This window comes from Macaca fascicularis, chromosome 2, assembly GCF_037993035.2.
Source record: "Macaca fascicularis isolate 582-1 chromosome 2, T2T-MFA8v1.1".
NCBI lineage: Eukaryota > Metazoa > Chordata > Mammalia > Primates > Cercopithecidae > Macaca > Macaca fascicularis.
This window is the reverse complement of record NC_088376.1, coordinates 129,649,173-129,658,510: the sequence shown is the minus strand read 5'-3', so window position 1 is coordinate 129,658,510 and position 9,338 is coordinate 129,649,173.

Sequence of the window (9,338 nt, the reverse complement as noted above, 5' to 3'; positions counted from 1 at the left end):
GCTAAACTTCTTGATAACCGAGGCAAAAGTAAAACATACCTGATTAAATCAACTTCTTTTTTTTTTTTTTTTTTTTTTTTTTTTGAGACAGGATCTCACTCTGTTGCCCAGATTGGAAGGCAGTGGCGCAATCACAGCCCACTGAAGACTCAAACTCCCAGGCTCTGATGATCTTCCCGCCTCAGCCTCCAGAATAGCTGGGACCACAGGTGTCCATCACCATGCTCAGCTAATTTTTGTATTTTTTTTGTAGAGATGGGGTTTCACGATGTTGCCCAGCCTGGTCTTGAACTCCTGAGCTCAAGCAATCTGTCTGCGTTGGCCTCCCAAAGTGCTGTCATTACAGGTATGAGCCACCACACCCAGCCAAATCACTTTCAAGCAGCGGTTACAAGGGAAAACATTCAATCCTAGTTATAAATTAGCAGAGGAATTCATAAGAGGGACTAAAACAGTATAAAGAAAAACCACTTAAAAGGCTGCTTTGTTACATCAATGCCAGTGTGTTCTTCACAGGGACATTTGGTTAGGCCCTTTTGAGAAGATGACCCCGCAGGGTAGACAGTTGCCTAGTTTTCCCATATGTGGACCTGTCCATACAGTACACACTGAAGCTGAGTGTTATCAGGTACCACAGACAACCAAAGTTGTTCATTTAAGTCACTTGCCTGATTTCAACAGTGGACATTTGCATTGTCACAAAGTCCTATCATTTTTACATCCCAAATTATCTCAGATCTATACGCTACTCTTCTTCACCACTGCCCCTAGCCTTGCGTTGGACCACCATCACCTCTGGAGCTCATTCATCTCTCTACCTCCAACCGTCCAGTCCATTCTGCCTACACAGCCGTTAGACATAACCCTTCCAAGACATGAAGCTCATGGTGTGATATGGTTTGGCTGTGTCCCCACCCAAATCTCATCTTGAATTCCCACATGTCGTGGGAGGGACCTGGTGGGAGGTAATTGAATCATGGGGGCAAGTCTTTCCCATGCTGTTCTCATGATAGTGAATAAGTCTCATGAGATCTGAGAGTTTTATAAAGAGGAGTTCCTCGGCACAAGTTCTCTCTCTTTGCCTGCTGCCATCCGTGTAAGATGTGACTTGCTCCTCCTTGCCTTCCTCCATAATTGTGAGGCCTCCCCAGCCACATGGAACTGTAAGTCCATTAAACATCTTTCTTTTATAAATTGCCCAGTCTTGGGTATGTCTTTATCAGCAGCATGAGAACAGACTAATACATGGTGCTATTTCAGGGCCTTCCCATCACCACCAGGTTGCAAAGGTCTCAGCCTGGTTTCCTGGACCCTTCATGATCTGGCCTCCTGTCTGTTTGCCAGACTCATCTCTCTTCCTCTTCTGGCCTGCTCCTTCACTTCTTTCCCATCTGAAACGTTTTTAGCCCTTCCAGATGCCCCACAATCTTTGCCTAACTATTCTTGCTCATTCTTCAGATCACAGCGTAGACAGAACATCTTTCACAAATGCTTCCTCGGCCTCTCCAGCCTGTCCTTTCTCTGTGTCCCCATCATATCACTTCTCAAACCATCTTAGAATTGCCTATGAGCTCACCGACCTGCTCCGTTGGACTCAACTCCGTGGCAGCAGAGCTCTGCCCCCAGAGCCATCTTTGCTGCTTCCCTGGTCAGCCACATGATCCTGAACAATCACTCCATTCCCCTGTGCCTCAGTTTCCTCATCACTAAATAGGATTCATAAAGGTGCCTACTTCATAAAAATATTGTGGGCACTAAGGGAGAAAATTCACTTAGAGCTCTTTCACTGTGCTAAGCACATAGCAAGTGTGAATAACAATTATTATTATTGTCATGAATAGTGTTATTGTATTAGGATAGGCATTTTTGCTGTCTTATTCACTGTTTTATCCCCACACCCAGCTCAAAGCTGGCACGGAATAAATGATCAGTAAACATTTGTGCGATGAATGAATGAATGTCGAATTATCTGGTTTTGTCCTGTACGTAGTTCTGGTGGGTCTTCACTTGATTGAGGTCTGTCAAGACGAAAAGAACCAATTGTGCTAGCACCTCCCCAGTTTGTTTGCTCTGGTGTTTTTTCCATTTACTCTGTGAGGAGAAGGATTTCATTTTATGAAGAAGGGAGGAGGGGGAGCCTGGTTCCAAAGGCCTGTTTGTTCTCATTATTAATTTTCCTCTCCTCTTCCAAGTAGAGTTTGAATGATTTTGAATGTGCACTCATCTGGAAAGGCACCCTCATTCTCTCATTTCATGCCTGGCTGCAATTAAAGTCAAAAGCAAAATTTAAAAATACAACTTTATTATAAAGTGAAAGAGTTGTTGATCCAGATTACAGATCCTGTAATCTCACAACATTACCATTAAAAAAAAAAAAAAAAAAGAAAGAAAGAAAGAAAGAAAAGAAAAAAGGAAGAAAGAAAAGAAAAAGAATACTAAGCTGCCAACTTGTGGGTTTGGTCTCGCCAACAGAGACTCAAAACTCCAGAATCAATAACTAGGTTAACTTTGCTGGTTTCTAATGCAATTATAAGCATTGGAATATTGCCCAAATACTCAAAAAGGAACTAAGGTTCTACTTTAGAACATCCCCACCCCCTTCCCTAAAGAAATACTTGGGTGATAAAGGCAAAATAACTGAATGGGGTGGGGCTCAGCAGTTTCCAATGTCAGATCAGAGAGCTGTGGAATTTCAGAGCTGGAAGGAAGCTTAGAGGTCATCTCAAGGCCGTTTTACAGATGCAATAACTGAGCCCCAGAGAAGGAAGGAACTTGCCCAGGTTCACACAGTGGCCGTGAATCTCGGGGAATCCCTCTTGATCTGTTCATTTGTGCAAGGAATATTTAACTGCTATCCTATTTGGGGCCAGTGTGTTAAGTGTGAGAAATTCATTAGTAAATCAAAGAGATGTGTTCTCTGCCCTTGTAGAACTCAACATTCTACAGGGAATTCAGACAGTTGATGAGTAAACCAGTGAACAAGTATATAATCGATGGCCAGAAGGAAACAAATTGTTGTGATAGAGAGCTGCTTACATGTAGTGTCAGGAAGGCAACTCTGAGAAGGTGATAGTCTCAGCTTCAGCTGAGTCCTGGGAAAAGAGAGCTAGGTCAAAGGCCCAGAGAAGGGAAGAGCTTGGCAAATTCAAGAAACTATAGGGGCCGGGCGCGGTGGCTCACGCCTGTAATCCCAGCACTTTGGGAGGCCCAGGCGGGCGGATCACATGGTCAGGAGATCGAGACCACGGTGAAACCCCGTCTCTACTAAAAATACAAAAAATAAGCCGGGCGCGGTGGCGGGCGCCTGTAGTCCCAGCTACTCGGGAGGCTGGGGCAGGAGAATGGTGTGAACCCAGGAGGTGGAGCTTGCAGTGAGTCAGGATCGAGCCACTGCACTCCAGCTTGGGCGACAGAGCAAGACTCCGTCTCAAAAAAAAAAAAAAGAAACTATAGGGAGAAGAATGCGGCTGGAGCATAGCAGGTGATGCGGCATCCACATCCTTAAAGTGGAATATGATAGCACTTGCCGGCTCCTTTCTTCACACAGGGATGCCACCGGCCTCTGGCAGGATAAGGAAAAGCTGAAACCCAGCCTCCCACCTACTCTTTTCTCAGAGCTGGGAAACCTGTATCCACTGCTGCATGTGGACCTGTTCAACTTCCTTGGGAAAGTACTTTTCCTTCACAAGCGAGGAAAGAGTTTGACCAGACTTAGTTGTCAGCTTCCAAATCAGGAAAAAAACCATGCCAGGGAGAGCATGGCTCCAGTAAGGAAAGTCTGGAGAGGAAGTTCCGGTGTGGCAAAGTGGTTAAGAGCAGAGACTGTGGAGTCACACACACGGGGGGTGAGGCCAGGTTTGACCATCATGGAGCTAGGCAAGTTGCCTAACTTCTCTGAGCTGCGTTTTTCTCCTCTGTAGAATGGGTACCTTGGAGTGGAGTTGGAGGGAATAAAGGAGATCATGCTTATAAAGTGTGCAGCACCTATCAAGCTCTCACTTGGAGCTACGTGCTGGCACTGGCTTCCTTGGGTATGCACGCCAACTGCCTGTGTGAGCATTCTAGCTCCCTCGATCCAGCACTGGTCCTGGTTCCACAGCCCCACTCTATCATCCTACCTCCCATAGTGACCCACTAGATACTCACATGAACCAAAAGCCTACACTTCACGGACCAAGGACCATTTGGCTTAAGACCCCATAGGATGCCTGCCCACACCACCCTCCAAATCCAACAGCAGAAGACAGACGACCTCACCAGAATTAATAAGATAAATTGCACTGTTTTTGTTTAAACACCGATGAGGTGATGTCTGGTTTTTATTAAGTATCGTAAGTAAATTATTAATTCATACCAGAAACAAAAGTATAAACATGACCATATGATAAACATGGATACTCGAACAGTCTGTGGATCACACAAAGGGCACCAAGTGGCCTGTGGGTCTGGGACCCATAGGCTTAACTGGCTTGAGGCCTCAGCTGCACTGAAATCCCAGCAAGCTGACATTCTTCTGGAAGTCAGGAAAATAGGGTGTTCCTCTGCTCTACTCCACACAACCACCACCCCACACCCATAAAAAGTCCTTGACTCCATTGCTCAACGCTGAATAACAACAATGATGATAATTATAACAATAGTAATACTTACAGAGCACTTCTGTGCTAGGCCCACTTTGCCCACCACAGCAGCCACGAGCCACATGTGGCAAGTGAACACTCGAAATGTGGATCATCAAAATCGAGACAAGTTGTAAGTGTAAAATATACACTGGATTCCAAAGATACACTATGAAAAAGATATATGCAATATCTTAATAATTTTTATATGGATTCCATGTCAAAATAATATTTTGAATATGTTGGGTTAGGTAATATATATTATTATTATTTTTTGAGACAGAGTCTTGCTCTGTTGCCCAGGCTAGAGTGCAGTGGCGTGATCTTGGCTCACTGCAAGCTTCACCTCCTGGGTTCATGCCATTCTCCTGCCTCAGCCTCCTGAGTAGCTGGGACTACAGGTGCCCGCCACCACACCTGGCTAATTTTTGTACTTTTAGTAGAGACAGGGTTTCACCATGTTAACCAGGATGGTCTCCATCTCCTGACCTCATGATCCGCCCACCTCGGCCTCCCAAGGTGCTGGAATTACAGACGTGAGCCACCGCTCCTGGCCTATATTATTAAAATTAATTTCATCTGTTTACTTTTTTCTTTTTTTTTTTTTTGAGACGGAGTCTCACTCTGTCACCCAGGCTGGAGTGCAGTGTCACCATCTTGGCTCACTGCAAGCTCCACCTCCTCGGTTCACACCATTCTCCTGCCTCAGCCTCCCGAGTAGCTGGGACCACAGGTGCTTGCCACCACACCCGGCTAATGTTTGTGTTTTTAGTAGAGATGGGGGTTTCACCTTGTTAGCCTGGATGGTCTCGATCTCCTGACCTCGTGATCCGCCCATCTCGGCCTCCCAAAGTGTTGGGATTACAGGCGTGAGCCACTGCGTCCAGCCTCTTTTTTTCTTTTTTAATGTGACTACCAGAAATGCTTACTTATGTGGTTCTCATCATTTTGCCAGTGAACAGTGACTAAGTACAAAGCATGGCACATGCATTATTGGTTTCTTTTTTCTTTTTCTTTTCCTGAGCAGAGTCTTTCTCTGTCTCCCAGCTTGGAGTGCAGTGGTATAATCTCAGCTCACTGCAACCTCTGCCTCCCAGGCTCAAGCAATTCTCCTTCTTCAGCCTCCCAAATAGCTGGAATTACAGGCACGTGCCATCATGCCTGGCTACTTTTTGTATTTTTGTAGAGATGAGATTTCACCATATTGGCCAGGTTGATCTCAAACTCGTGGCCTCAAGCGATCCTTTTGCCTTGGCCTCCCAAAAGTCTGGGATTACAGGCATGAGCCACTGGGTCCGGCCAACATGCATTATTTTCTTCTAGTCTCACAATAACCCCTTTAGATAGGGACAATTATTACCCCATTTTACAGATGATAATACTGACATTTAGTACCAAACTTTAATCCCTCAAGGCCTAGGGATTGTTAAGAGTGTCCTTCCCTGATTTTTTTCCCTCTGAATTGTATTTCATTCTCAAAGCTTATAACTCTGTATCCTGCCTCTCCCTGGAAGCCTCAGTTCTCTTACCTCCCCTATTTCAATATCTCTCACTTTCTCTCTCCCTCAAATGTTTGACTGTAATACTTGTCACCTATACCCAACAATAACATACTTAAATGACATCTGCCATGTCTGACATTCTTGCTATTTCACATTGGTTGGCTTTCTTGGTGTAAAATAGTATGTTCTCATGCAGGGTTTTTCAAACTATGGGTTATAACCCAATAATTAGTGGGATGTGAAACCAATTTGGTGAGCCATAGCTAAAAACTTTTTTTTAGCTGAAATAAAAGAGCATAGAAGAAAATAGAATAGGAAAAAAAAATGTATATTGTTTCCTGTGTGTACTGGGCCATGACATAATCTACATTTTCCAGCTAATGCATGCCAGGCCTAATACCCAGGTGATGGGTTGATCGGTGCAGCAAACCACCATGGCACACGTTAGCCTATGTAACAAAGCTGCACATCCTGCATGTGTACCCCAGAACTAAAAATTAAGAATAAGAATAAGAATAATTTGCATTTCCGACTCTGAGGCTTAGTCCACAAAAGTCTGAGAAAAGCTGTGCTAGTGGTTTAGAGCATGGGCCCCGGGAGCTGGTGCCTGAATTTGAATCCAGGTTATTGTTGGCTAGCTGTGGGACCTTCTCCAAGCCTCAGTTTCCTCATCTGGGGGCCCTGTGACACCAGCTTGCAGGGCCCCACTCTCAGAGTTTCTGATTCAGCAGGTCTTGAAGGAGGTCTGAGAATGTGCGTTTCTAACAAGTTCCTGGGAGATGCTGATGCTTCTGGTCAGGAAACCACACTAGAGAAACCACCAGTGGCATGCTTGAGAATATGGGCTCCGTTAGACAAACCTAGGCTAAATTCCACATGGTGCTGGCATACATACCTGCTCTACAAACTCAGACTTCAAACCTGATTACACGTTTTAAACTAGTCTGTGCTTTAATGGCAGGATGTTCTGTATCATTCTTTTAAGACCTCTCCCCACACACAAAACTGACCAAGAACCCTAGAGTCTGAGTTCATAAGGATTTTACCACACCTCTTCCCCAGGCCAGAGAAACTGCGCTGATCAGTTACTACTACCATTGCTTCCCACTAACGCCGGGGGAGCTGTTGAAGACTGGCTCCGCCCCACTGCTTGTGGATGGATCGTTGATTACTGGGTTGTCCTCACTGATCCAGGCACCAACTGAAGTTCATTGAAGTCTCATTTTGGCCTTTAGCGTTACAGCCTTTTTTCCCCCCCGTTTACACTCTCATACTCAGCCATTTCTTACCAAAGCACATCCACTGTGCTACCAGGGCTGGCACCTGGAAGTTCAGACCATCATACACACACTGTGCCCAAACCAGCCCACCCCTGTGAATTCTCAGCCCTTTGAGTTGAACCTAATCATCTGTAAGGCTGTCCTCAGGGTAATTTTATCTTTGGTACTTCGTCACCCTGTCTCGCCATTCTGAAAGACTCAGAATGTTGGGGGAAAGAGATTTGAGGCAATTTCCACAAACAGAGGTACCGACTCTCCCCAGGTACCAGTTCTACATAACAAAGGGTGAGGGAGCTTTTGGTAAACCACTCAAAAGAACAAAAAGGTGTTCTTCATTCTCTTTATTATGACAACTGGAGCCTATTTATGCTTCATTTTGCAAATAAGAGGGACTTTTCAAGGACCTTTTCCTGACCTGGCTGTTCTGCTCCAGAGACTTTTAGCCACTACTTGGATTTAATGTTTCCTTTGTCAAGCACTAAACCCATCCTCAGTTTAGGCTTATAATGTTCAATCGGCACATAAGTACTCATTAATGGGTCATCAAAACAATTTAGTAGATTGCAACCATACTTTTTTTTAATGAATTAAAATAGAAAGTAAAATTATTTTGCGTGTATTAGAGAATTGATGCATGAAACTTTTTTTATGTACATACTAGATCAAGATTTAGAATGAATTTCTCACTGTGGGGCAAAGTTAAAAAGTTTGTCTACTGCTCTCTGCAAAAGGTCTTTTTGCTCTTTTGTTTGGCTTTCTCTTCATCCTTTAGGCTCAACTCCAGGAAGCCTTTTCTGGCCCCCTCTTCCAGCCTTCAAGCTTCCAGAAAATCCTGTGTGTCTCTAAGAACACTTGCCAGGTTGTTTTGCAATAATCTGTGTAAGTACTCTGAGACCCTCCCCTTCACTCATTCACCCCCTATAGACCTTGAGCTCCTTGGGGACAAAGACTGTGTCTTAATCTCCATTGTATCCTCAGCATGGGGCGCACAAAACACTTGGTACAGTAAATATTTGCTGAATGTACCAACCTGCCCTTATGAGTTGTTGCCGTTGGCACCTTTCAGTTGCCACCTTATATATAAACTTTTCTCTAACCTTGTATTTGGTCACTTAGTGCACGTTTTTATAGGTCATCGGTTTCACCAAGTCGAATTTAAACCCCGGGAGGACACAGAGATCACCTCTTATCATTCTGTGTATCTTGAGTCTTCTGAGAAAATTTGTCCCAGGTAACTGATGGGTGGATGCTGAGCAAGAGATTAGTCCTATCTCAGCTTGTTCCAGAAAGTATTTAAGGGTGCTTGACTGGATACATTAAATGAAGCAACATAAGTTCAAAGCCAATGAAAACTTCTAAGAATTTTCACCGAAAGATCAATCTACGCATGAAGATTTTGATACAAGAGTGTTTATTACATGTTTTTGGTTGTTTTATAAAAGGGAACATTTAGAAACAGCCTAACATTCAACAATCTTATATTGATTGAATAAATTATGGAACATCTACAAGACAGAAGTCACCTAACCACATAGAAAGATGTGCATGATGTAGTAAGTGGGGTGAAACAAAGGACAGTTATAAAACACTATATATGATATAATCTCATTTTGTATTAGGTTGGTGCAAAGGTAATTGTGGTTTTTGCCACTAAAAGTAATGGCAATCATAGGCAAGGCATGGTGGCTCACACCTGTAATCCCAGCACTTTGGGAGGCCGAGGCAGGCGGATCACTTGAGGTCAGGGGTTCGAGACCAGCCTGGCCAACATGGTGCAACCCCGTCTCTACTAAAAGTACAAAAATTAGCCAGGCGTGGTGGTGCACAACTGTAATTCCAGCTACTTAGGGGGCTGAGGCAGGAGAGTTACTTGAACCCGGGAGACAGAGGTTTCAGTGGGCCAAGATGGCACCACTGCACTCCAAGCCTGAGTGACA